The sequence below is a fragment of the Ambystoma mexicanum genome, chromosome 6p (assembly GCF_040938575.1).
Source record: "Ambystoma mexicanum isolate Mex_15411 chromosome 6p, UKY_AmexF1_1, whole genome shotgun sequence".
NCBI lineage: Eukaryota > Metazoa > Chordata > Amphibia > Caudata > Ambystomatidae > Ambystoma > Ambystoma mexicanum.
Genome location: NC_090935.1, coordinates 1,035,887,088 through 1,035,912,584, shown reverse-complemented (window position 1 = coordinate 1,035,912,584; position 25,497 = coordinate 1,035,887,088). Strand labels below are relative to the sequence as shown.

The 25,497-nt window shown below is 46.2% G+C and overlaps 1 protein-coding gene across 3 annotated transcripts in view; it reads right to left on the bottom strand.

Moving 5' to 3' along the window:
• Window positions 1-25,497, bottom strand: part of AUH (AU RNA binding methylglutaconyl-CoA hydratase) — a 1,015,770-nt gene that overhangs the window by 849,111 nt on the left and 141,162 nt on the right. The window lies entirely within an intron of this gene.

Sequence of the window (25,497 nt, the reverse complement as noted above, 5' to 3'; positions counted from 1 at the left end):
AACATCACGAACTTCTTAAAAAAAAAAAACCTTTTTTTTGTGATTCAAAATAAATAACCAACTCACGTGATCTACAAAGATACTGCACCACAATAATAGCCATTCAAGCTTCACTTTCAATTGATTGAAGCCCTTTGTGGTGAGTTTTAATTTGCCATTTCTTGTCCCTCTCTCTTCTCCCCCCGTGTGCACCGCCGGACCGACAGGTCTGCACGGAGACCCTTGCATTGCGCTTCCGAAGGGGACCCAATACCATTATCTTTTTATGTTTTCGGGGAGGGTTTGGTCCATCAGTACGATCTGAAGGCTCCTCACTCCTATAAACATGTAGACTTGGTAATATGAGACACAAGGCAGACAAGACCAATGTCCTCTGATCTGCCCATGTCCTAGCATGACATTCTAGTCTGCATGCGGATTTTTGATGTATAATTTGTTACCCTTCACCTATCCTTACAACTTTGTATAACACTTTCATATCCTATCTTTCTCTCTCCACCTAACTGGCTCTCCCCCTTTTCATAATTACAGGGTCCTGCTATTTGTTGCCCTGATGAAGGCGGAGTATTCTCTTCAGATACGAAGATCATTATTCTTTGGAGTCTGTACCGCCGAAACGCATTGTTAACCAGAGGGGACACAAGGTTCATCACATAACAGTGTGACATTCAGGATCCCTTCCTTTCTGCAACCACCAATCAAAGGACAAGGATACCTTTTCTACAAGCTCTTTTTTGTCACATTGTCTCCGTTTATTTTGTCCCCCTGATGCGTAGGCAGACCCAATCCCAATATATAATAATTTTTGACTTTGGGATGTGTAAAAATATGTAAAAATAACCAATTTATTTGTTTCTTCACAATTGTCCCACAATAAGGGGCATTTGTTTTCCCTATGATTTCCTAGTAAGGTCACAGTTTATCATTAACACAATTGTTTCTTCAATTCCATACTTCCACTTGTTAAGAGTTCATTTGTAAACCAACTGTGACCAAGAACAAATTTATGTCAACTTTTTTCACTAAGTGTTCTCATTTCCTTAATGATTCTACACCTAATAATTGTATGTACCATTTAAATCACTGATTGTATATGCTTTTATATGCTAGACCTCACTTATGGATGTCATTTCGGTTTCCTTGATATAAAGCTTTTACTTTGCAATTTCCATAATGTTTATCTCTCATTTTGAAGGAATGACTATACTTTCTGACCGCATGCAATATCTATGAATTATACTAGATATAAAGGTTTTGGACCGGATAAATAACTCTAATTCATTTATACCAGATATGGGCCAACCCTTGATACACCAGGACCTTGTTTTGTTGTAAATGTAGTTCCCACTCGTGGCACGAGCGCAGCTCTCTGCTGAGCGAGTCGGCGATGGTGTTTTTTTATTCCTGCCAGATGAAACGGCACCAGAAACATCCCTTGGGCGACGGCCCAATGCCACATATCCTGCGCCTCCTTGGACAGGGCTGGGGATCTGGTACCGCCCTGCTTCCTGATGTAGAGGTGGTGTTGTCGGTGAAGATCCTCACCACCTTGCCCTAGAGGGACGGAAGAAAGGACCTGAGGGCCCAAAACACTGCACGGAGCTCCAGGACGTTGATATGGAGGGACTTCTCCGTCGGAAGCCAAAGGCCTCTCGCGTGCAGATTTTCGTTGTGCGCTCCCCACCCTTCCAGGGAGGCATCCGTGGTCACTGTCTTCTGGTGGCCCGCGGTCTGGAAGTCCATGCCCGCCGTCAGATGCGCGCGGGTGCCCAACCACCAGATCGCTCATCGGAAGCTCTCGTCAAGTGTGATCCTGTCCTCGAAGCTGCCCGTCGTCTGGATCCAGCGAGCGTCCAGGAACTCCTGTAACGGGCGCATCCGAAGCCTGCACATGCGGATGAGATAAATGCAAGAAGACATAATTCCGAGGAGGGATTTGATGGACCTCACCCTGGCCGCGTCCGCAACCAGCATCCGCTGCACCTTGCCCAAGATGGCCCTCGTCCTTTCCTCTGACGGAGAGGCCAGAAGCACCACTGTGTTGAGTTTTGCTCCCAGAAACAGTGCGTCTTGCGCGGGCACCAGGTGGGACTTTGCGTAGTTTATGGAGAATCCCAGGTGCGTGAGTAGTTGGACGGTCCTCGCTGTGTGCTCCGCGGCGAGCTCCCTTGTCTTTGCTCGGATGAGCCAGTCGTCCAGGTAGGGGTAGACGTGGATCCCCTCCAGGCGCAGCCGCGCCGCCACCGGTGCGAGGCGCTTGGTGAACACGCTGGGTGCTGACCTCAATCCGAAGGGAAGGGCTCTGAACTGGTAGAGACACCCTTGGACCACGAATCTGAGAAACTTTCGGTGTCCCTTTAGGATGGGGATATGGAAATAAGCATCCTCCAAATCCAACGACGACAGGAAATCGCCCTCCTCCAGCTGACCCAGGATGTGCTGGAGGGTGACCATCCAGAACTTCTGTGCCTTGATGAATTTGTTCAGTCGTCGTAGGTCCAGGATGGGACGCCATCCTACTGTCTTCTTCACGAGGAAGTATCTTGAGTAAACTCCGGAGCCCCAAAGCCTCTTTGGGACGAGCTTGATGGCGCCTTTCTTGAGCATCGCCTTTACCTCCAAGAGAAGTTGAGGGACGTGATGTTCCTTCCTGGCCACAAGGGGGACGCGCGGGCACTTCTTTAGAAACTGGGCCAGGGCGTCCAGCACCCAACGATCGGTGGAGATGGACTCCCACACGCTGACGAAGTTCGCCAGCCGGCCTCCCACCGGGATGTTTCGGTGGGGGCCCGACCCAACGGCCGGTTCAGTCCTGCTTCGACGAGGCTTTGCCGCATTGTCCTCCCTGGCGACGACGGTGGGGTCCGCCCGACTTGCCTCGTCCCCTGTAGGCTTCCTGTGACGACGAACGGGCCGCTTGACGATAGGTGGAATATCTGCCGCCGGAACCTTTGGAGGCACCCTACTTGCCTCCGGTGCTCCGAAAAGGGCGGCCGTCGTTGCTGGAGAACACCAAGAGCCCGGGCCGTCTCCGTGTCCATCTTGATGGCTTGTAGGGAATCGTCCACTGTTTTCCCAAACAGGTTGCTCCCGTCGAACGGCATGTCCAAAACTCTGGTCTGCACGTCCTGCCGGAAGTCCGTTGCCTTGAGCCATCCACGCCGTCTAAGGCACACGCCGTTGCCCAACTGGCGAAACCCAGTGTCAGCGATGTCCGTCGCTATCGTAAGGGCGTGGTCCGACGCCACTTCTCCTTCCTGCAAGATCTCTAGGGCCTCCGCCCTCTTGTAGTCCGGTAGGAAGTCCAGCAGGGAGGCGATTTTGTACCACAACTCCCCGTCGTAGCGGGCTACGATAGCCAAGGCGTTGGCAGCCTTGATCGTCGTCGCTGCCGATGAGATGACTCTGCGTCCCATCGTGTCCAATTTCTTTCCCTCGCCGTCCGGGGGGGAGGTTGACGTAGAGGCCGAAGCCCCCCCCGCGCTTTCTTCCTGGCCGCCGCGGAGACGACCGAGCCCGAAGGCACAAGGGGGCCGCGTCCGGGACCCGGTACTTCTTCTCGTACCGATGCCTTCTCGCAGGCGTTGTGGAAGGGTTCTTGAGGAGGGCAAGACCCTCATCCCAGATATCGTCCAGTAGAGGTACAGCGAGGACCGTCTTCCTCTTGGTCTCACGCCGTTGATAAAGGAAACCTTCCTTCTTCTCTTCCGGGCAGAGCTGGAAAAGCTCGGATGCCCTGGCGATCATGGCATGAAACGATCCTATCTCGTCGGGCGGGGAAGCCCGGGGAGGAGGTGACGACGGAAGATCCTCGTCGTAAACTTCGTCGTCTGTACCCATCGCGGCCGTGTCCGTCCCCGTATCATCCCCACGGGTCGTGGGCGGGGAGGAGGGCTGAGCAGGGCACGATGGTTGAAAAGGAGGTAGAGGATGAATCCTTCTTCTCTTAGGGGGAGGGCTCCCAGAAGGGCCTGGCTCCGGGTCCCCTGTCGGGACCGGTTCCTCCGTTGGTGGTAACGGCAATCTCGCCCTTATCTCCGAGCATTAGGACTGTATAGCCAACAAAATGGCCGCCGAGTTGTCTTGTGGAACTGGCTGAGGGGATTCCAAGGGGCGGTCAGGAACCTCGTCGGCACCCCGGACGTTCTCGTCGTCTCCTCCGTCGGGGTCCCTCCCGACAGGCTGGTCTTCTTCCAAGCCAATGCCGTGGCTTAAGACTTCGATCAGCTCCTCTTCAGAGATTGAGGCCGAATCCACGATGGCCTCCTGACCCCCCTTTTTCTTCTCCGTCGGAGGTTTCACGGGGGTCCTGTCGATGGGCTTGAAAGAGAACTCCCTCCGCGGTGGCAGGGAGACTCTGGGCCCCGAGGTCACCTCCACTGGTGTAGCCTCCACAGGCTGAGACAGTGCCGCCGCGACTGTCTCAATAGAGGCCTTGGCAGGGTGGATCAAGGCTTTCACCACCTTAGGTGTGCTCACCGCCTTCTCCTTGGGGGGGGGGGGGTCACTGCCTCGCTCCCCCTCCGATGGGGCCTTTGAGCTCGACCGGGGCCTCTCCAGAAGCTTCGCCAGGTGCTCGGACTTCCTCTTACCCAAGCCAGAGCATTGGCTCGTGGTTGATGGCGCTGGAGCGTTGCACCCTGCCTGGCAACCGAAGAGCCCGACCATTCGGCGCTCCCGGTGCCAGCGGACTCACGGTGCTTGGCCTTCTGTTGGGCCCCCGAAGACCGCTCGGACGACTTCTTTTTCTCGCCTGACAGGCTCTTCCCTTCCAGCCAGTTGGCGAGACCCAGATGGCGGTCCTTCATGGTCCGCTCCGACATGTTGCCGCAAAACGCACAGTCCTTCTCCACGTGCGTCTCATGCAGGCAGTAGAGGCAAAGGGAGTGTTCGTCCTCCTTAAAGACATTGTGAAGCTGGCATCCAGGGCAGACCCTGAACAGCTTTCCGGGCGTCAAGCTTCCCTTCTCCTGGGCCATGTCCGAGATGGGCCTGAGAAACTTCTGGAGTCCTCCAAAAGCGTGGCTCGACGAAATCTTAACCCTTGAGGGGCGTAGAAGAATCCGACACGGGTCCCCGTTGATCGGATAAAGAAACGGTGGAGCTTGAGGCTCTTTTCACCGAAAAAAGAGAGAATTTTCCTATGAAAAAGCGTGAAAACTCACTAAAGCTCGAGAGCAATAGCACGAGGATCCCAACACTTGAACGTGCGGTAAAAATCTGAAGATGGCTGCCAGCGGCGGGGCTTAGGGAGATGGCAGTCATTGGCTGTGGCCAGTATGATGCAGAGATCAGTGATTGGTTACTACTACGAAAGACAGATCAGAAACGAAACGGATAGTGATTTTTCTTTACCGAGGATTCCCAGCCTGACGACAGGGAATATTCATGAGCATGTGAATCCATGCCAGACCCCATGCTGGAGAATTACCTCATAAGGGATCAAATTATAATGCATACAATTAGTAGTGCTATTCAAGAGAGGTTATGGATATATGGGAACCCTTTGTTGGAAGAGACAATGGCCATCGATAAGAAGGTAGAGCATACTATGAACTGTTCTAAAGCCATGAAGGAAAAGGATAAAGACTTCCAGAAACCAACACAAGTTACAATAGTGTAGAGGAGGTCCCATAGAAGACCTGCACCCCTACCCCCCATTGCGAGTTGCCAGTAAGGTACTCGCCAAGATATGTGATGTACAAGGAGCAGCTAAACCAACCAAGGGCTGCACTGGGCCTCTGCCCTGTGTACACTAGAAGATCAATACCTGTTGAAATGCCCATAACCAGGCAACCCTGGGCAGCACGGTACCCAATCAGACAACCGTACCTGCCATTGGTACGAAACAACGAGTATTTTACAGACTGTCCACGAGGAGACCTCGAAGGCCTTAATGGAAGGCCAATGGAAATAGACTAAGGGCCTAGGCAGCCCCGAGAACAACCAGAAGTGGCTACTGAAAGCCATGCATACCAGTACCAACAACTGCGAGGAGAATTGTAATGGACGAAGGGGAGAGACACTGAACGTATGAGAATGGTGCCATGAGACAAGATGGAAGCAACCGCCTTATTGAACGTGTGTAAATAAGCTTGAAACGCAAGTGCCAAGTAATCGATACCACCTGCAACGCTTAAGTACAAAAATAAAGCGGCATGCGCCAACTATATATGTCTACCTCAATACAGCACAATGTACACGTGCAACTCCATTTTGTTTGAGCAGAAGGATGCCCAGGCCCGCCAGGCCAACTGGCTGAGTTTCACATCTAGGTCCAAGCTGAGGAAAAGAGCGGGATCGAAACTTAAAGGATGGCTCATGCCGGGGAAATCAAGGTCAACCAGAGAAGGGGAGGTGAGCATGAGCTCACGAGGCTCCAACTTCAGAGCATGCCAGCCCGCCTGTGAAGGTCAAGATAAGAGGCCCATGCAGGTGGCCAAGCGAACACAGAATCAAATGCACGAAAAGACTGAGAACTGAGGCAGATTCACGGTGGACCAACATGTGACCTAACAGGCGCGAAGATGTACCACTGCCTGATGTCATACAGAACCAGAGGGTGCCATAACTTTTCCTGATAAGAGACTGCAGATCCGAGGCCATACCCAGCCAACTAATTGACACTAAATGAAAGGTAATTTCAGGGTTGTATGTAGGAATAAAAAACAGGGCAATAAGATGCAATGGTTGCAGGAAGGTGGGGAGTATGAAGAGGAGCAAGAAGTGGAGTTAGTCACAATAGTTAATGGTGAATTCAGGTTCACCATACAAGATAATCATGAAAGATAAATGGGAAGAGCCATGTAAAACGGGTTATAACCCACATTTGAAGAAAATTAAATCCTGGTGCTTTTGAAATTTCGGTAATTAAATTGATTGGATATAGGACAGTATTCATTGTATTTAAAGGGAGATTAGCTGTAGTGAAAGTGTATGTGGCTAAAAAAGGGTGTGAATGCGTTAGGATGGGGAGATCAAGCCAAATTTAAAATGGAGTTCAATCCAAGGAGTGGGGAGACAGTGTCTATTGTGATGGCAAATGAAAAAGAAATATGTGAATACACTAAGGGCAAAGACAGATTAAGTTCCTGAAGTGTTTAAAGAGGGAAGATTAAAGGACATTGCCATAAAATCGAGCTTACGGCTAGCAGATTGAAAAGAGAAGGAGCAATTCAAGAAGTAGAAGCTTCAAAGTGGGGTTTCCCCAGTGCTAGCCAGAAAACCCAATGGTAAGGTGAGGATTTGTATGGATTTAAGAAAATTAAACTTAGCGATTGTGGTATCCATTGAATTTAATAGGCAGTGCAGATACATTTTCCACAATCAATCTATTTGCAGCGTATCATCGGATACAACTATACCAGGAATCAAACACATTTATTACACCTTTTGGCATATATCATTGTGTAAGTATGGCCTTTGGTTTGGCCTCAGCGGCTGATGCATTTCAAAGGGTAATGACACATTTGTGGGGAGAGATGACAGGAGAGCAAGTGTTTCAGGACATTTTGATATATGGACAGCGTGAAAAAGAACATAATAGAAGGTTGTGCATGGTGTTGAAAAAAATTGGAAGAGAAAGGACTAACTGTGCAACATAGTAAATGCAAATTTGGCAAATCTGAGGTGGATTATTTGGGGCATACATTGTCTAAAGGGGGGATATAAACCAAGATTGAAGGCCATGGAAGCAATTAAAGAAGCGCCTTATCCCAATAATAAGGATGAGTTGCAAGCTTTTAGATTTGGCAGAGTATTACAACAGATTTAAGGGTTTTCAGAAATTACTCAGCCATTGAGGGAAGTTATGAAGAAAGATTTAACATTTGAATGGAAGGCAAGTCATGAACTAGCTGTAAAGGAGGTTAAAGATGCATAATTGAAGCACCATTGTTAGGAGGTTTTGTACCGTGAAGGAAATCCATAATTACTGTGGAAGTGAGTTGTAAGGGTTTGGGTGCAATGTAATCCCAGAAGGACGAGGATCGTGAAAGAATGATAAGGTTTGCATCTTGAGCTGCAACAGGCACAGAAAGATGTTATTCAGTGACTCAGGGGGAGTTGTTGGCATGCTGTTGGGGAGCAGAGCATTTTAGGCAGTATGTTTGGGGAGAGATGTTTGTGATGAGAAAGGATCATAAACCTTTAGTGAAAGTTTTAACAGTAAAGGGTATGTCCAGAGCAACACAGAAAATTGCCAGATTAGGGCTGATACTGATGGAATAAATTGTGTGGCATATTTTATTATCAAGGATACCATTAAAAGGAGAGCAGTGATGTTCCTGAAGAGGAGGTTGAGGAACAGGTATGTGGAATTGTGGATGTAGTGAGTAAAGATGAATGGGAACAATGTAATAAGGATTAATTACTTGATAAGGTGAGAGAATGGATTGTTAATGGATGGCCAGAAAGGGATAAAGTTGAGAAGTACAAAAAATACTTTATGGTTAAGGAGGAGTCGTCCATTGTAAGAAATTGGATTTTAGGAGGTTCGAGAGTGATACCACCAGAAGAATTGAGAGTACGAATAATTGAATTAGCTTATGAAGGTGAGCGAGAGATATTGGTGGGCAGCAATGGATGTACAGGTAGAGAGAATACTTCACCAATGTGCACCTTGTGAAAACTTTGACAAGCATATGGTAACTAGGACACTATCGTCGACACCGATTCCTGTGCTGAAGGGACCGTGGACGGAGTTAGGAATTGATATTCTGGGTCCTTATGAAGGATTGGAACATGGAAATGGATTCGTGGTGGTGGTGGTGGTGGTGGAGGACAGGAATTCACATTGGCCAGAAGTGGCTGTGGCGGACAGAGTTACATCAAGGAAAGTGATTGGGTTTTGGAGAAGATGTTTAGGAGAGAAAGCGATTCAGAGGTTATACTTAGTGATAATGGTCCTCAATTTAAGTCAAAAGAGATCAATGAATGTTGTAAGAAATAGGGTTTTCAATAGAACTATTAATCTGTCCATCACCCAGAAAGGAACGGCATTGTGGACAGATTGAATAGATTGGTAGATGAATGTGTACAATTAGCGTTAGCTAATGGTCTTAACTGGAAAGAAAATGTATGCGATTTATTGTGGAGTATTATAATAACTAGGGAGATCCTGGGAGTCCCTCTGCCAGACATTACGAGAGCCTTACCCAGAGTCTTTAGCTCACTATCTTTCACAGAGGAGAAATATCCAAAACATATCAGTCTTTGTCCTGCCCTGGGCCAGTCCAACACCGAAATGCTGGGCAATTCTCCTCTGAACAAGAGTACCAACAGCAAACCCAAACATGTGTGTTGGTCTGGTTGGACCTCATCAGTAGAATAACACCACATAGTGCTATAGGCGTTTCACCTTTTTGTTTGTTGAGGGGTAGAGGACCCAACAGTACATGTTTTCCTTCATGGATGAATGAGATGTTGAGGATCAAGAAAAGAAGTATAGTTTTTGTTGCGGATAAGATGTTGGAACCTCAGATGAAGAATAAGGAATACCATGACAAAAGGTTCAGGGGAAGTATTAAAAAAAAAAGAAATGGACAGATATCAGACTGGAGATATGGTAATTATGAGATGTGGAAGAGAAGGTAACAAAGTGTTGAAATTCTCTAATCCTATGAAGGTAGTAAAGTGTTTTAAGGGTGGACCTTGGTATGGTGTGGAATTTAAATAGAGTGGTGAAGTGTGCACATGGGAATGTAGTTCAGGAGAAGAAGAGATTGTGGGATCATTGGGATTATTCTATGTTAAAGGATGTGGGAGAGGGTAATGATGAAGGGAGAAGAGATGTGGATGGTGCCATTAGAGGTTTGGAGAGAGAGAGAAGGGTGAAGGTGTGAGACGAGGTATACACACATTTGGAAAACGCCAAACAAATTTCAAGAATATGTAGTTTACAAAAAGTGATGCAAGTTATTATGGCATTAGTTAAAATTAATGTGTTTTGGGTAATTTATTTTGAATCCTTATTCAGATTTTTTTTTTTTTTTTTTTTTTTTTTTAGGGGCAGCATGTGAGTTGTTATACTATTCTGACTCCATGCATAAAGTATGGAATCAGAATATAGAATGGAGAATGGAGAATGATAAGTGGTTCTTTAGAAAACAGTTGGGAATGAGAGAAGCAGTTGCACTGCTGTAGGTGGTGATGGAGTGGTGGCTGTGGGGTTGTTAGAATTATTCTATCTAAATAAAGTAGAAGTGAAGTATCTACTAGCTTGAATCTACGTTACTTCAAATTGAATAGTAAACCTGGCCTGCAAAGAGTTGGAAGGAAAATTGGCCATAATGCTGGGACACGGTCTGATCTATGAGTGCACAAGAAAGTGGGAACAATGTTTAAAAATTGGTAAGGCAGGCGCTCTGTTACCAGTCATTAGCTTCTCCTCCAAACGCACCTTTTCATGACTGCATGAGGATTCTGGTACTTGTATTTTTTGCACTTGATTTTACTGGTAGGTGACTGGAAACAACTCCCTCCATAGCACACATTTTCTCCTTGATGGGGGCAGGGGGAAAGCATGGTTGTGGCAATACACTGTAAGGCATGATGGCCCTGCTGCTGCTACCTTTCAGCCCGGGACTCCTGGAACAATGTTTAAGAATTGGTAAGGCAGGCGCTCTGTTACCAGTCATTAGCTTCTCCACCAAACGCACATTTTCATGACTCCATCAATCTTCAGGGAGGCGGAGTTTCTTTGCTGTTCAGATGAGTTTTCATTTTTTTTTCAGGTATGGCAAGTTAATTGACTCTGAGGATTCTGGTACTTGTATTTTTCACACTTGATTTTACTGGTAGGTGACTAGAAACAACTCCCTACATAGCACAAATTTTCCCCTTGATGGGGGGGGGAGGGGAATGGGGAAAGCCGTGGTTGTGGCTCTCCACTGTAAGGCATGATGGCCCTGCTCCATAGAAAGTGGGAACACCTTCCTTTTTAGTTTTCTCAGAGTTCCATCTGGAGTTTCTTGTTCTGCTGGGAGAGATAAAGCTGCCTCAAATGAGAGAAGACTAACATTTTGTTTTTGCCATCCAGCGTTTTCTGTGTGGGAACATTTTGTGTAAATGTACAGTTCCTCAGCTATTTATAAGTAATGATAATTGTTTGACTTTATAATGTACATATGCACTGACAGTATGTAGTTTTTCTGTGTTTTTAGTATAATTTCCTATGAGTGTATACGTTTTGGGCCCCTGTAGAAATGTTAATTATATGTGTTTGTTGAATGGGTCCCAACATATAAGTGCTGTTGCTCATATTCACCATCAGATAGTTACAATAATTATGTTTTGGACGCAGCATGCATGAGCTCTATTTTAACATGTTGCATTTGCACAAGTGGTGTGTCGCGTGCTGTGTTATGTGTATTACTGTGGATCTTACAGCTGCTGTGAGAATGATGTTGCAGCATGTAACAGGGTTGTCTATACTGAACGGTTTAAGTCATTTCACTAATTTGTTGCATGTAGTCTAAGTGGGTTCTAAACAAGCAACATAAGGATAGAAGAAAGAATAGGGGAAAACAGTAAGAATTCGTTGGGTGTAGTCCTAAGTCGGATCAAGAATGTTTCAAAGCATGCGCTCGTGTGGGAGCAGAATGTTTTTTTTTTAGCTTGGTTGTCACCTTAGCATTGATCTAACCCGGGGCACTGGTCTGGTAGTGGCAGGAATTGTTGAGTAGCATAGAAAGAAAAAAAAACACAAAGGGCACTCCTGGACATAAAATGTGTCTGCAAATGACAGAATATTAAACAATGTTTAACCTATTAGTATGAAAAGGTATTCATGGTGTGCTTTTATTTGCTGACACCAAGAAATAGTGGACTAGTCCTTCCAGCAGCATCTAAACAATGACAAATGGCAGAGTTAAACAGTCCTGCTTTTCTCCAGAGTGCCACACTTACCTGCTTCCAGTGCTCACGGTCGTTCCTATAGATGGAGTCGTTCTTGCAGAAATGTACATCCAAGTCTTCCACATTGAATGATGAATACCTCTCCCCCTAGAGGCGTGTGTGCCCTGACACACTACTAAACTGCAGCCAGTTGCACAAGCACAGTCATGTTTCACAGCCTTCTTATGTGCAAAATAACTCTGCAAAAAGTATGCTTTAGCCCCACTTTGGCGACGGGGGAAACTTACATTGATTTTACAGCAGACGAAGGTGACCATCTGCACTAACTGGGGCTCCTCCTTCCCCTGTTCCAGACAATCTCATGGCCTGGCATTGAAATCGAAGGAGGACTGTATAGTTTTTTTGGCTTAGGAACCTCATTGGTATGCAGATTGGAACAGTGGCCTTCGTAGACCATAACACATGCACAATGCAGCAGGCACAAACAGCTCCAACACTCTCTACCAGCTAGCAGGGAAACATAGGTTCTCTAAAACAAATCTCTCCACAGCTTATAGAGCTCCACTGGCAACACAAAACTGGACACTGCTGTAAAAGAGCTTTAGGCAGGATGCACTGCTTAAGCATGAACAAGCTGCTGATTGAAACTCCCATGTAAATATCTTCATTAGCTTTGCCCGGAAGCCAGCAAAGCTCGCTCTGGCAGACCTAAAAATGATTCTGCTGGTCACTGGCAGCCAGTCGGTCGAGTTCGCATAGATCTGGCATGATATCATCTCCCTCGCCCAATCAGCCCAAAATGCAAGCTAATGCAATTTGAAATCAACTGAACTAAAAAGATGTAGGACTTTAGCAGCTCTGCGTAGTCTGTTTTGTGGCTCTAGCCTACAGAAGACAGTGGTCCTCCATTGGAAAAACAAAATCCAGGACAATCTTTATTTAGGTATCAAACAATAGATTGTCGACTGGGATCACTCTGCGATACCTTACCTCTCCCATCATAGAAGGGCAATTAACTAAAGAAAGGAGCCAAACATTAGTGATCCAGACCTCTGTGTTTGCCAAGGAGCAGAATGCTCCTGCTTGCACAGAATCGCTGTCCAACCTCAGCAAAACGTTAGTGTAAAGCTGGATGTTGTGACTAAATGGTGATAGGGCAAATAGACTTCTTGAAAAATAGTGGCAATAGGAAGCAGCCCTATGGTGAAACAGTTGTGTATGTAAAGGCAGGAATCTAATACTTTGGCTCAGGTTGGACTTAAAGGAGTAAAGCTAGTAAAAGTACTTACCTCGGATCCAAAGTCCTTGCAGCTGGCTGGATATGGTCAATACAAAGTCCTGAAGTTATTTTAAAACTATGAATTCCAGGAGCTTTACAGGAAAAGGCAGTAGGGAAATGGGCTGGTAGTTGGCAGAGTCTGTCTGGCTAAAGGATAGTTTCTTCAGCATAAAACCTATAACAGTCCATTTTATATTACTGGGACTACACCTTGTAGCAGGAATTTGTTGATCACTATCTCGGTGGTATCCTCAAGCTTGTTTGGACATTTCATCTGGGCAAGGTCCCCAAGGAGCCAGAGGATTTAGCTTTCATTATCAAGATATTGATGTCTTTAAGGAATTTAAAAATCCAAAATCCCAAAATCCCAAGTAGTGATTAACCAAGAAATCGAAGAAATCCAGTACGATCACTTCCTGCATCTAAGGTAGGTTACTTTGATCCTAGAAAAGATCAGACCATTCAGCTTACTCCATTAACCCCGGCATAATCCTTTGAAGATACAACTTCTTTTTAGGGGATGAACGTTTGATGTAAAAGCTAATGTACAGGCACAATGGTTCCTGATATTAAATGGACGTTTTTTTCTCTCCCCTCCCGCCCCCCCCCCCCCAACTTAAAAAGGCTTCATCATATTGTGGACTCTCAAGGAGCCATTGGGTAGCAGCAATGAGGTAGCCTGAGAGTCACTCGGTGCAGGAGCAACATTATGATGAAAATGGTGTTTTGGCAGAGCTGTGTGTTCCTTAGAACTGAAACAGCAAGGGGTGCTGCAGGTCTTGTTGGAGCACCATTGGCAGAGCGGTGTGCATCATAGCTAGCAAAGCTTCACCCTAAATTGCATACCCTCCATCCAGAGCTATCCCCTAAACTGCATATACTGTACCTTAAATGTGCAATCTTTACACAGCTATCCCTCTAACTGAAGCACCCACTATCACAAGAATGTACAAAATGACCAACCACACAAAGGGAGCCTACCTGACTAAAATGTATGTCTTTTTGTAGTTTATGACACTTTTCTAAACTACGCAAACACAATTTTCTGACATTCAACCTAGAGATCATAGCAAATTGTGTAAACGTGTAAATACTCAAGAACCAAATCTGTAAATCCCTACCCCCTACTCAATTAAGTCAGCCCCCTCTTCTTTTTAGAGTGCAAATTAGCTGTCAATGGGTGAGGTGGTACCTTCCTGATTCCAGGAGACCCTCCCTCTGTGGGAACAACTTTTCCTTGTATGTACGCTAATCCCCAACAGCCCGTCCCTACACCGGGAAGGCCATCCCTTGAAATTAGATGAACACTGGATACTGGCTTTTGCCCGGGTTTCATCATTGCAAAAAGATTTTTCAGTAACTTGGGCAGAGATCCTTGCTTACATAGCCTGGGGCAATGAGACTCCAAACTTCACACTGCAGTGTTAATGGACTGCCCATCCTATCTTTTCGCCCAAATGCCCTTTCTTTCACTGCCAGCATGCTTTCCTTTACCTTCCTTCAGTAACCCCTTCCGCTTTAGGTGAAGGGATTGTGCAGCCAGGTTTGTGTGGCACTTCGAGGAATCCATGCTTCACATTCTACCTTCTATGCTCCTCATTTCATCATGAACCATTTTCAGGGAGGCAGCATCACCCCAATGCCGAAGTTCTGGTGCTACCTCAACACCTGGCGAGTGGTGCCTGGTAAGAGTGGGGGGAATTTAATTGTGGCTGTGCGCACTGTGTGGGAGGAGTTTAAATTTGCAGGAGACAGCAGGGTAGACCTCTCAGAGATACGACCAGGGGTGCTGGCCCCTGCCCAGAACGCCTTGTGCTGCCTTTACATGTATTGCTCATGTTACCAAAGTCCCTCCAGGCCGTGGAGCACAGCATCCAAGTATGTTAGAGTGAGGATTGAGTTGTCTCTCAACATATTAATGAAGGTGAAATGGTTGCCTGCAGTCATTACATTTCATGCAGACCCGTCGCTGTACCAAACATGTTTGTATCGCATTAGCCTTAAAATGTAACTTATGGTAAGGAATGCAGTTTCCACACTGCCCCCTTTCCCTCCTCTTCCAATTCACTGATCCTTGTTTTGTTTTGTTGTACATGGGGTACAATCTAGACGTGAGAGAGGTAGAGAGAAAGAAAGAACAAGAGAGGTAGAGCGAGAGAGTCGATGTGAAATGGGGAAATGGGTTCTGTTTGCAAGAGGCCAGTGGTAGGAGAACAGGGTTGCAGGTTGTTTTGCATCCCCAGACTAACAATCTCCTCTTAGAATTCCTACCATCTTAAACACCACACACACGCACAGACGCGCACACGCGCACCCACACAACCCTGCACAGATAGTAACCACTCTAATCAAGCCATGACTAAGTTCCCCTCTTTATTCCTATCACACCCTCCCACATCACAGCTTTTGACCAGACCCAAAACACTAAAGTCTGAGTTGTTATTCTCTTCTATATGGATAACATATTCCCAAGTGTCTCCCAACAAATAAAAAACAGATCAGAACAAAGAAACAGAAAACATCCTGTATCTATTAGCAGCAAGTGTTTCACATCTGCCTCCCTCAATGTCCCACTAAAGAGCCTCTGTCCCCTTTTTCTTACAGAGCCACGTGTAGGAAGGCCTGCCAAAGTAGCAGACGGGAGCTGTACAGGATCCCTTGGATTACATTACATGATTACTTCACTGATCATTTCGAAGACATGCCATCTCACCACTGAACACTGTTTTTGGAATAGCAACAGGTGCCCGCTGAAAATAGGTTACGAACCTCCATTGCAGATACCTTCCACCTTCCATAAGTGATTGGAGACTGGGTGGCGATTTGTAAGCAATTTCTCTCCCCTTACCTCTTCACTAAAATGTGGACACCAAATTTCACACAGATGTGTGCCACTCAGGAAAGGGACATTAGTTTAAGTGTCCACGGGATGCTTTGAGCACGGTTCCGAAACAAAATCTGAGGTTTAAAGTTGCCTACTATATCTAAAGCACTAGACGCTAGTATGGCATGCAATTAAGGGCCCATCAATGAGCTACACCCAACAACTATTATTTGTCAGGCTTTGCAGGATAGTGTAGGTTAGTAAGGGATGCAAATTGGCTGGGGGACGCGGACACGTCCAATAGGAAGTTTAAAACAAAATACTACTACAGAAGGCAGTAATATCAATTGGTAATGATTACAATTAGGACTTAAGTATTTAAAGGGCAAATGGCGTAATCAGAATGAAAACAATTTTGTCAAGGTGAAATCCAAATGCAGCAATTCAAATTGCATAACTTCAGCTGCCTTGGGGTTTGCCTCAGGGTAGACACACAAAGCTATTGTTAACAGAAAAGAGAAGCTCTCTTGAATGCAGTCTTAACATCTTGCTGCCCTGAGGAAGAATGTCAAAAATCAAAGGTGGTTTTGTGCATTATTCTAAAGAGGAATTTACTTCCACGGAGCCAAGAAGTGATCTGTGTACGTGCAAAGTCCAAGCTCCTTTTTTTGGTGTGATTAAAGGAACAAAGACTGAACGCATGCCAACTCAAGCCTGCTCGGAGGCCAAATTAATTTTCGTGAATCATCCAGAAACGACTCCCCTGACAACTACCTGAACAAACTGCCAGAACGTATTTTCACACCACCTTCTAATTACTGTGGTGTGGCTATTCGCCATGTGCATGCCGCATGGCGAAATGCTCATCCGAATCAAGCTTTAAAAAGTATGCAATTGCAGGCGACCCTTGAAATCCATGGGCATTGAAGTGAGTTTGTTTGCACTGAGTAGATGTTGAATAATACTAGGACTATGATTTTTTTTTTTCATTGGTTGGCAAGGAAATAGAATCTTCTACAACTTTGTCCTTCAGCCAATCCACTACTGAAGTGTACAGTGAAGAACAAAGATACACCAATACAACGCAACTTTTCTGCGGAGGCTGCCTTTTGTAGGAATAGTGCATCAGTTTGTGTACTTCCCTGCAGATCTGTAATTGGCAGGGGCACACAATGAACAGGGATACATGATGGCACGTGCTGGCCATGCCTAGGTAGCTCTTTAGATCAGGACTGCAGAAGTGATGCCATGTAAAAGTATCTGCTACTGCCATGGCACCGCTATCAGATATTTGGTGAAACGGGAATTTTCACCAGGGTCAGACTCACAGTTTGCCCTGTACAAGTACTTTCTGCTTCCCGGGAGAGATCCCCTTTTTATTTGTTTCGACAAGCAAATCAGATAACAGCATGGGCATCAAACTCTATCATTACCTCTGAATGGGTCATTACTTGGAGTGTAACCCGCGTGGCCTGCAGCGGTGGACTGGTCTACAGGCAACACTGGAGATGCACCGTGGGCCTTGTGTGCATCCCCTCATTTTCTGCTCCTCTCTCCCTTTCTCCCATGTACCATGCCCTCTTCCATCTCTCCTCATCCTCCACATTCCTTTCAAGAATTTCTTAAAAACCTTACAGCATTTTATTCCTCGGTGTTAAGAAATATGATGTCATGCTGTGTTATGATAACTACTTTTTAAATCCCCATACAGGGACAAATGTTACTAGATGGAGCCCCTCTCACAAGCCCTAGTTAGAGGGGTTGCAATTGTTTATTTATACAGTGCTTATAAACAGCTGGAGTGCTTCAAAGCGCTACAAGGCAGGAAGGGAGCAAGGGAATACAGTAATCATTCTTAGGCCTTGCAGTTTCCGAATGATCTAACAGAAATACTAGCGTACTAGGCCTAACAGTGTCCTGACTCAAAGAACTTAAAGAAAGGTGTATGGTTTTATTTTCAGAGATTGCCTTCACGTTATTCTCGAATGTCCGCCAGAAATCCGCCTGCGTGAGCTTGACTATGCCAAAGTGATTTTTTGGACCTGCACACATAGCGGAAAATAAGTAATACTCATGTTGTCCATATGAGCTGCATAATTGTAATAAGGTCTATGCCTATAGTAAGGGAGGGTGGACCCGTTGGCATATAGATGGACTTCCTATTGAATGATGTGGTGAGCAGTAATGTTTAAGCAAAGCAAGAGGTAGATGTGCGGTCCCCCACCGGTTAAAGTGGTCACATGAGCATTATGGCTGTGTTGCCTTTTGTGCTTCTTGGCCCTGCCCGACTGGTGCAACATACCGACAGGAAAACAGACATCAGTTCTGATATTAAATGAGTCTTCAATGCCGGAAAGGACTGTGTTGCTATGCAGGATGAGCCATACACCCAGAATAAGACTCGGCTTACGTATCCTGTGCACCACGCAACCAGCAGCAACACTTTGCCTCATGTGGTTCGGAGAGAAAATGGAGTGTGATGGGAACAGTTCACATGTGAAGTGACTCACCGAGAAGCAAACCTGACCTGCTAACTGAGAAGAGCCTTCTGGTCTGGGATTCCCTCAGGTAGAAAGGTAGAATTAATCACAAAGTTGAGAGAGAGAGAGAGAGATTGTGTGTTGGGCTGGGAAGGGGGGTGGTGGTGACGAAAGGGTGGTGTTTGGGGTTAAAACTCCGCTATTTTCTATAAATCCAGTTGGAGAGGGTGGGGTCGCTTTCCCAGGGGCCGGGGGGCTCAGAATGTCACATTTCTGCATTTTAAAGGCCACACAAAATCAGGCGAATGAAATCGGTCGTCTTTTTTGTGTTCAGCCTTTAAAATGCAGAAATATAACACAGAACCCAGAAAATAGCATAGCAGGGCGTTTGGACATTGGGAGGCAACAGGGTGAGAATTAACCTTCGAGGTGCTCCTTTTCAATGGGCAGGGCCTTTTCAAAAACTAATGAGTGATGCAGTATGGCAACCCCAAATTAATTTCCAACACAAAGATCTGGATTACTAACCATGCATCACTGTTCATTGTGGAACCTCGATCTGAAAATTAAATTCTTAACCCGTTGTGCGGCCTTGCATCCTTAAACTTGACAAAACTACCAAACGTGTGCCAGAGAAACTTTATTTTTTTTTATTTGTGGGCTTTGGTGAACTCTAAAAGCCACCTGGCAGTTGCTTCACACCAATAAAGGAAAGTACTGAAAGGTAAGGGGAGAAGGTTGGATAAGCAGTTCAGGAAAGGCGAGGATCCATTAGAAGCAAGGGTCCGGTGCATCTACAGTGCTCGTCGGAACTTCATCAGGCAGGTTAGGAGGCAAAGATGCAATGGTAATGAGTTCCAGAGGAAGGAGCCTGGATATTGAAGAGATCCACCACCATCACGTGCACACTTCAGGAGGCGCGGGACCAGGAAAGTATGGAAAGCAGAACATAGGTGTCTGGTTGGCTTGAAGAGTGGTATTACTTTGGTCAGACAAGAGGCTGCATTAACCATCAAACGCTTTGTGAGACAGGCACAGAATCCTAAAGGCAATTTATTTAATGGATAGCCAATCCACATATTTCAATGCCCAGGTGACATGAACAGATCTTTTCAAGCCAATGATGAGATGGGCATCATAGTTCAGAACCCTCAGCATCTTTATAGGGCGACCAGTGTAGAGGGCAGTACAATACTAAAGTCATCTTGGCCAGGTGGTGCACATGGATTTAGTTAATGTGAACTCTGCACACCCACCTGTCAGCTACTGCTAATCTGTTGGTGCCTTCTACTTTTGGTGCTCTTATTTCCCTTTCTTAAATCAGCCTCCCAGCCTTTTCTTTGGTGTTCGTCAGCTGGTGCAAGTGGACTACAGCTCCCATGATCCCTCACCCTTGAGTATCATGTCCAAGGCTGAGTCGAGTTGTAGTCCAAAACATCTTCAGCGCCAAAAGGTTGCAGAACTCTTCATTAGCGAAACATGGTTCACACCCATCCTCCCCCTACATCTTTGACCTCCTCCTCCATGGTTACAGTATTCATCTGAACGCAAGAGAAAATCTGGAGGTGCGTTGCAGTAATCCATAAGATCGACTGGCCCTGCACAGTAATTCTGACCCCCGCACACAGCTCCTTCAAGTCCCCCTCCTGCTAGTTCCCCATCTCAAACAGAGACTCAATTACATTCCACCTTATTTACAGGCCACCACAGAGGAGTGGCACCTCCATCAAGGACCGATCCAAATGTTGCACCTTGGCAACCGTCTCTTACTCTAATAACATTCCTCTAATACTTCAATGTGCCTGGGTCCCAAACAGCAAAACACCTATAACTCTTCAGTATAACCAACATCATAGGCCTTAACAGATCATACACTCCTGCACGCATGTCAAAATACACCCTGTGATTGAGTGCCGCTCCTTCAAACATTTCCCGATTAACACACTAGAGGCAACCTTTGTGACATTCACTGCCACAGAGAATGTCTCAGCCCTTCTAGATACATTCAATTACTTTGCCAAGAACTAGTGCATTCCCACTCTTAAAGTCTAGTCACGCCAAAGTCAAACCACCCTGATCCTGGTAGGCACAAAAGCTCTCTGCCAACAAATGCTGAAGATCCCTTGAGAAGCGGTGGCACATGGACTGCAGTCCAGAGGATCTTTCATCACTCATGTCCCTACCACATAATATTTACTACATTTCCACCATCGGGGCAGTTTCTAACAGGAGCAAAGCTTTATTCGATATGGTGAAGCACTGTGCCAAGAGAAATCGGACAGAATCAATATCTTCTTCAATATAAAACTGATAAGATCAGTAGTCTCATCGACGCCTCAAAACCAGATGGAACACCACTACAGATTCCCCCCCACCTCCCCGAGCACTGCCATCCTGAAAACAACTTCAATCTCCTAAACGATCTCTCAGACACAGTCACTTCACTAAAACCTACCACGAACACCTTCCTACTTGCCTTCTTCATTAAACAATTCATCAGTCCTACACTCAACGCTCTCCTCAATATTGCAAACACCTCCCTCAGCGACAGTGCACTTATACACACATCGACAGGTCTCAAAAGACCCTTTCTTGAAAACCTTTGATTGATCCAGGGCTCTTGCCAACTACAGCCTCATCACAAGCCTCCTGTTTATTGGGAAGCTTATCTGCAAAGTTATTGCAACCAAACTACTTGCCAAAATCGACCAGCCTGGCCACATCTGCAATTACCAGTCTGCCTTCCACCCCAAATGCGGCACAGAGACTGCAGCCATCCAAGTTGTGGGCAATTCACTCACAACAGTCCACCACCCAATACTCCTTTCTCTGTTTGATGACAGATTGGCCTTCTCTAGAACCGTGTTGAAACAGTTCATGGCTTACCTATCCAGCAGACACCAGGCCATACAGATGGGCTCACTCACTCGGCTGCAGGTGGCGGTTCTGGGACACGCCACTCAGGCGAAGGGCAAAGTATGTGATAGCAGGATGCACAACTAAGTATGAAGGGCTGCGTTTGCCATTCATCGCACCTTTGGGTGGCTTTCGCAAGGTATTCATGAGTTGTGAGGAGAGAGACCAGGCGGGTTGGGAAGCATCATCCATTGTTGCATTTTAGATAGGCAACTGTGACATGACACTAAATAGATCATCACTACATACTTGCAAGTTCATATCAAAATGCTTGATTATTTCTACGACTGGAGGCATGTAAATGTGTAAGAGAAGAGGGAAACATTAGGAGCATTGAGAATCAGGAGAGTACATGGGTTAGCGTACACATCTGCATTGCAAAGCAGCAAGTGGATATTCATGCCACACCAGGCGCAAAGCATGGATTACCAGTAGCAAAGCATGGCACAGGGAGAGTATAAGGTTTCCTGTATTTAAGGGGGAAAAGTCAACAATTCAAGAGCGTGTGCATAAATGGCACAGGTTATACTTTGACCTATCAAGAGATTACGCTCCCGGTACAGAATGCATTAATTCGGGGCAATTTAGTCTATGATGTCCTTTAAAATGATCAGTATTGTTGTTAATGTTTACCGTAGAAATCTATACATTTGAGCGGCAAGCTCACTGGCTGGCACTTTTTAAGAGCCCAATACACAGGTTTGCTTAGCAACCAGGGGCCAGATTATGCAACATTGGCACCAGTGGCAAGAAGTGAGCAAATGCTTTGATAATCCAAAATAGAACGAACAGCTTTTATCAAAATCTACATTATGTAAACAAAATTGCACTAGGGCAAAAATAAATCAGACTGTTATTTACCTTTTTTTCTGCATTTGATCCATAGCATAACAAGACATGTATTGACTACATGTCTATTCACGTCACAGCAAGCATCGCAAATAAAGCAGGCTGCTCCAAAATTGGTCGGGTGTAAACATTTTCAGATCATACCAATTGGGGCTAAACCAATCTGCTCCATTCCATATTGCCGAAGCAGCAAAATTGGTGCTAAATTAATTTCCTCTTCTTGCTTGCATTAATGCGAAGCTTTCGCAATCTGGCCCTGGGGCAGTAAAATAGATGACTAAAATGGACACGACCTAAAAAAACAAAATCTACCCTTAACAGGATAAGAGATGTTCTGATGTCCTGGACATAAAAAAAAGATAACAGTGTGAGCATCTGAATATTTTATGCACCTCTCCTTGAGGGAGATCTATTTGAATCACTTAAACTTACAAGGATAGGCTAGAAGCTTACATTTCCTGTGAAGTAGTTAAAAGCTCACCTAGCACAAAAGCTAATGTGAGAATAAGATAGATAGGCCTGCACACTGCTATCCTCGAGTCAATTTAGCAATTTTAAAATGGAGCAAATAACTCATTTCCGTTGTTGAATGCACAGAACGGTCACTTGGTTCTTACATTTCACTGCAGTTGAACGACACGGCTTTGAGGCTAAGGCCCTGATCTGTGCAAAGTTACTTTTCACTGCAAAAAAATACTTTGCACTGCTCCACCCTGATTCATGGAGCATTGCAAAGGGTATTTTTGCTCTGCAAAGTCACTTTGCCCAATTGTCCGGCATAAAGACACTTTGCACTGTTCCATGAATCAGGGTGTTTGTTGGCAGTGCAAAGTCACTTTGCACAGTGCAAACAATTCCATGAATCAGGCCTCAAGTGTCTCAAACTCCGCCCCCCCCTCCTCCCACGCACCCATCATCAGACCTACGCCCTGTTAGATCAGCAGCACTGGCCTTCCATGCATTTGCTGCAGAGTGTTGTATACATCAACAACGCTACTAGGGGCCCGGTCTCTAAGAGTTCCACATTTGCCCTGAAAGAGCAACCTTCGGTATAATCTCGGCTTCCCGGTACATGTGAACGGGAATGAGACTAGCCTAAAATTGTACTTTAAATCTCATACCTGAGGGCAAATCAGAAACTTTGTTAAAACAATCACATGCAAAGACAATAGGCCTGGCTTTGCAAAACCGTGTACATGGGCTTATGCACACACAGATCAAGAACACCAGGGGAAGAAGCATCGGGGTGGGTGTTTTGAAGGACTCCAGGAAAGATGGGTCACAAGGACAACTTTAAAGGGGGCTTGGGTAGCATGGGGTCATGCAACGAGTACTGGCGCAGCATTACATGCAATAGGGGTCGACAAAGGTCTAGGGAGGGGACAAGAGCAAAGGACAGCAAGTTACAGCAGGCGCTGGGGGGAGAGAGCAGACTGCAGGGTGTGCTGTTGATGCCAGGTGTAAGGAGCACTGAAGGGTACATAAGACGCCCTGGGGTTTACAGGAGTTCTTGGAGCACTTGTGGGTACGGGTAGCCCAGGGGCGGAAGGGGCACTGGTGGTCACAAGGGATACTTGGAGGTCGTAGTGGGCACTAGGGGGCCACAAGGGGTATTGGGAGGAAGCCAGGGATGTTTGGGTAAACAGAAGGCAGCAAGTAGTAAAGAGGACAAAGAGGGTAAATAAGTGTACGTAACCATACGGTTCTGCAAAGAGGACTGGTGGTTCATTAAGAGAACTGTGGTGTGCAAAGAGCACTGAGTGTGGGCATGGAGCGCTGCGCCGAGTGATATGCAAGAGGAACTAAGTGGTACACGTGAAGCACTGTGGAGAGGATGCCAGCAGAACTCTGGAGGGGTCACAAGAAGTACAGAACACTCTGCAGGCTCATATGTAGCACTGTGAGGAGTGCAAGGGTCGCTGAGGGGTGCAAGGAGCACTGGGCAGGGCAAGGAGCACTGCAGGGGCTCCAAGGAGCACTCGATTGCGCACAAGGAGCCCCGGGCTACACAATCGATACGTAGAGGCACAAGGGATACTGGGTGTTGGAAGGGACAATGGGAGGGGTATGTGGGGCTGAAGGGGTTGTGTGGAGTACAAGGAGGAGCACACGGGTATGCAAAGAGAACTGTAGCAACCAGAAGAGGCTGATGGTTACAGAGTACTCCAGGACACACTGGGGTTTCGTAAGGAGCATGGGGTCACTGGGGCCATGTGAGTGGCACTGGAGGACCAATGGTCATTGATGTAAGGCTGCAGGGGGGAGAAGCACGTGGGAAAGGATCACTGGGATAGTATCACAAGGGCTGTACTGCTGGTCACTGAATACGGTAATTAAATAGACAGTATGCAGGTACCTCAAAGCACATGGATTACTAGGCGGGGTATGGGTAGATTGATTGATACAAGACAACACAGAGGGAAAAGGGGGGGCACAGGAGGGCTACCAGTGGTGATTTGGGGTTATTATACTGTTAATAATCGATGTAACTACTCAATTTCTAGAGTTGTACGATACACCAGGAGCATGTGGTGGAACTATAGGGGCAAAGAGAATGAAAGGGTGTACAATGGTAAGGAGGTGCAAGGGTGGATGAAGGCGCACTGGGAAGAAATGGAGCAATGCAGAGTAGGAGACTGTGGCATGGAGTGCAGGGAAGGAGCACTTACTTGGGCAGCTTGTGCATTTCTCTTTGCGGAGGGGATGGGGGGGGGGGGTTGACCAGCATGATAAAGAGGCTTATTGGGCTGCCCGTAAATGTGGTGTTCTTAATATCATAGTTGAAACACTTTTCACACAATGTAGACTGCAGCCCGATATCGCACACTACCTGGGCAAACCTGAAAAGGCATGGTTGACATAAGTACTACAATGTTCTGTGTGCAATGTAGACCTCGGCATGACAATGCTTTCACCGAGGCAACACAATCATGGCACTAGTGAAACGCTCATTAAAATGATAACATATAACTGAGGCATTGGTTAACTGGCTTGGCCATGTTGCTGGCTTGGCCATGTTGAAATTGGCAGGGTGATCCGGGGCACTCTGGCATTATTTCAGGGAACCAGAGTGCATGCGGGCACCACTCTTAGCAATGAGCGAGAACCTAAAATGACTGACAACACTATGGATTACTTGAGAAATATTCAGATATATAGAGCACGATTGGAAAAACCCGTGCTAGTAGTTCTGCTGTCATGTTATGGTCTGCCATCAAGGTCAGACATGACAAAAAGAAAGGTCTTGGACCAAAGAAATAACAAGAAGTTTTGAATGGTACTTCATGAACATG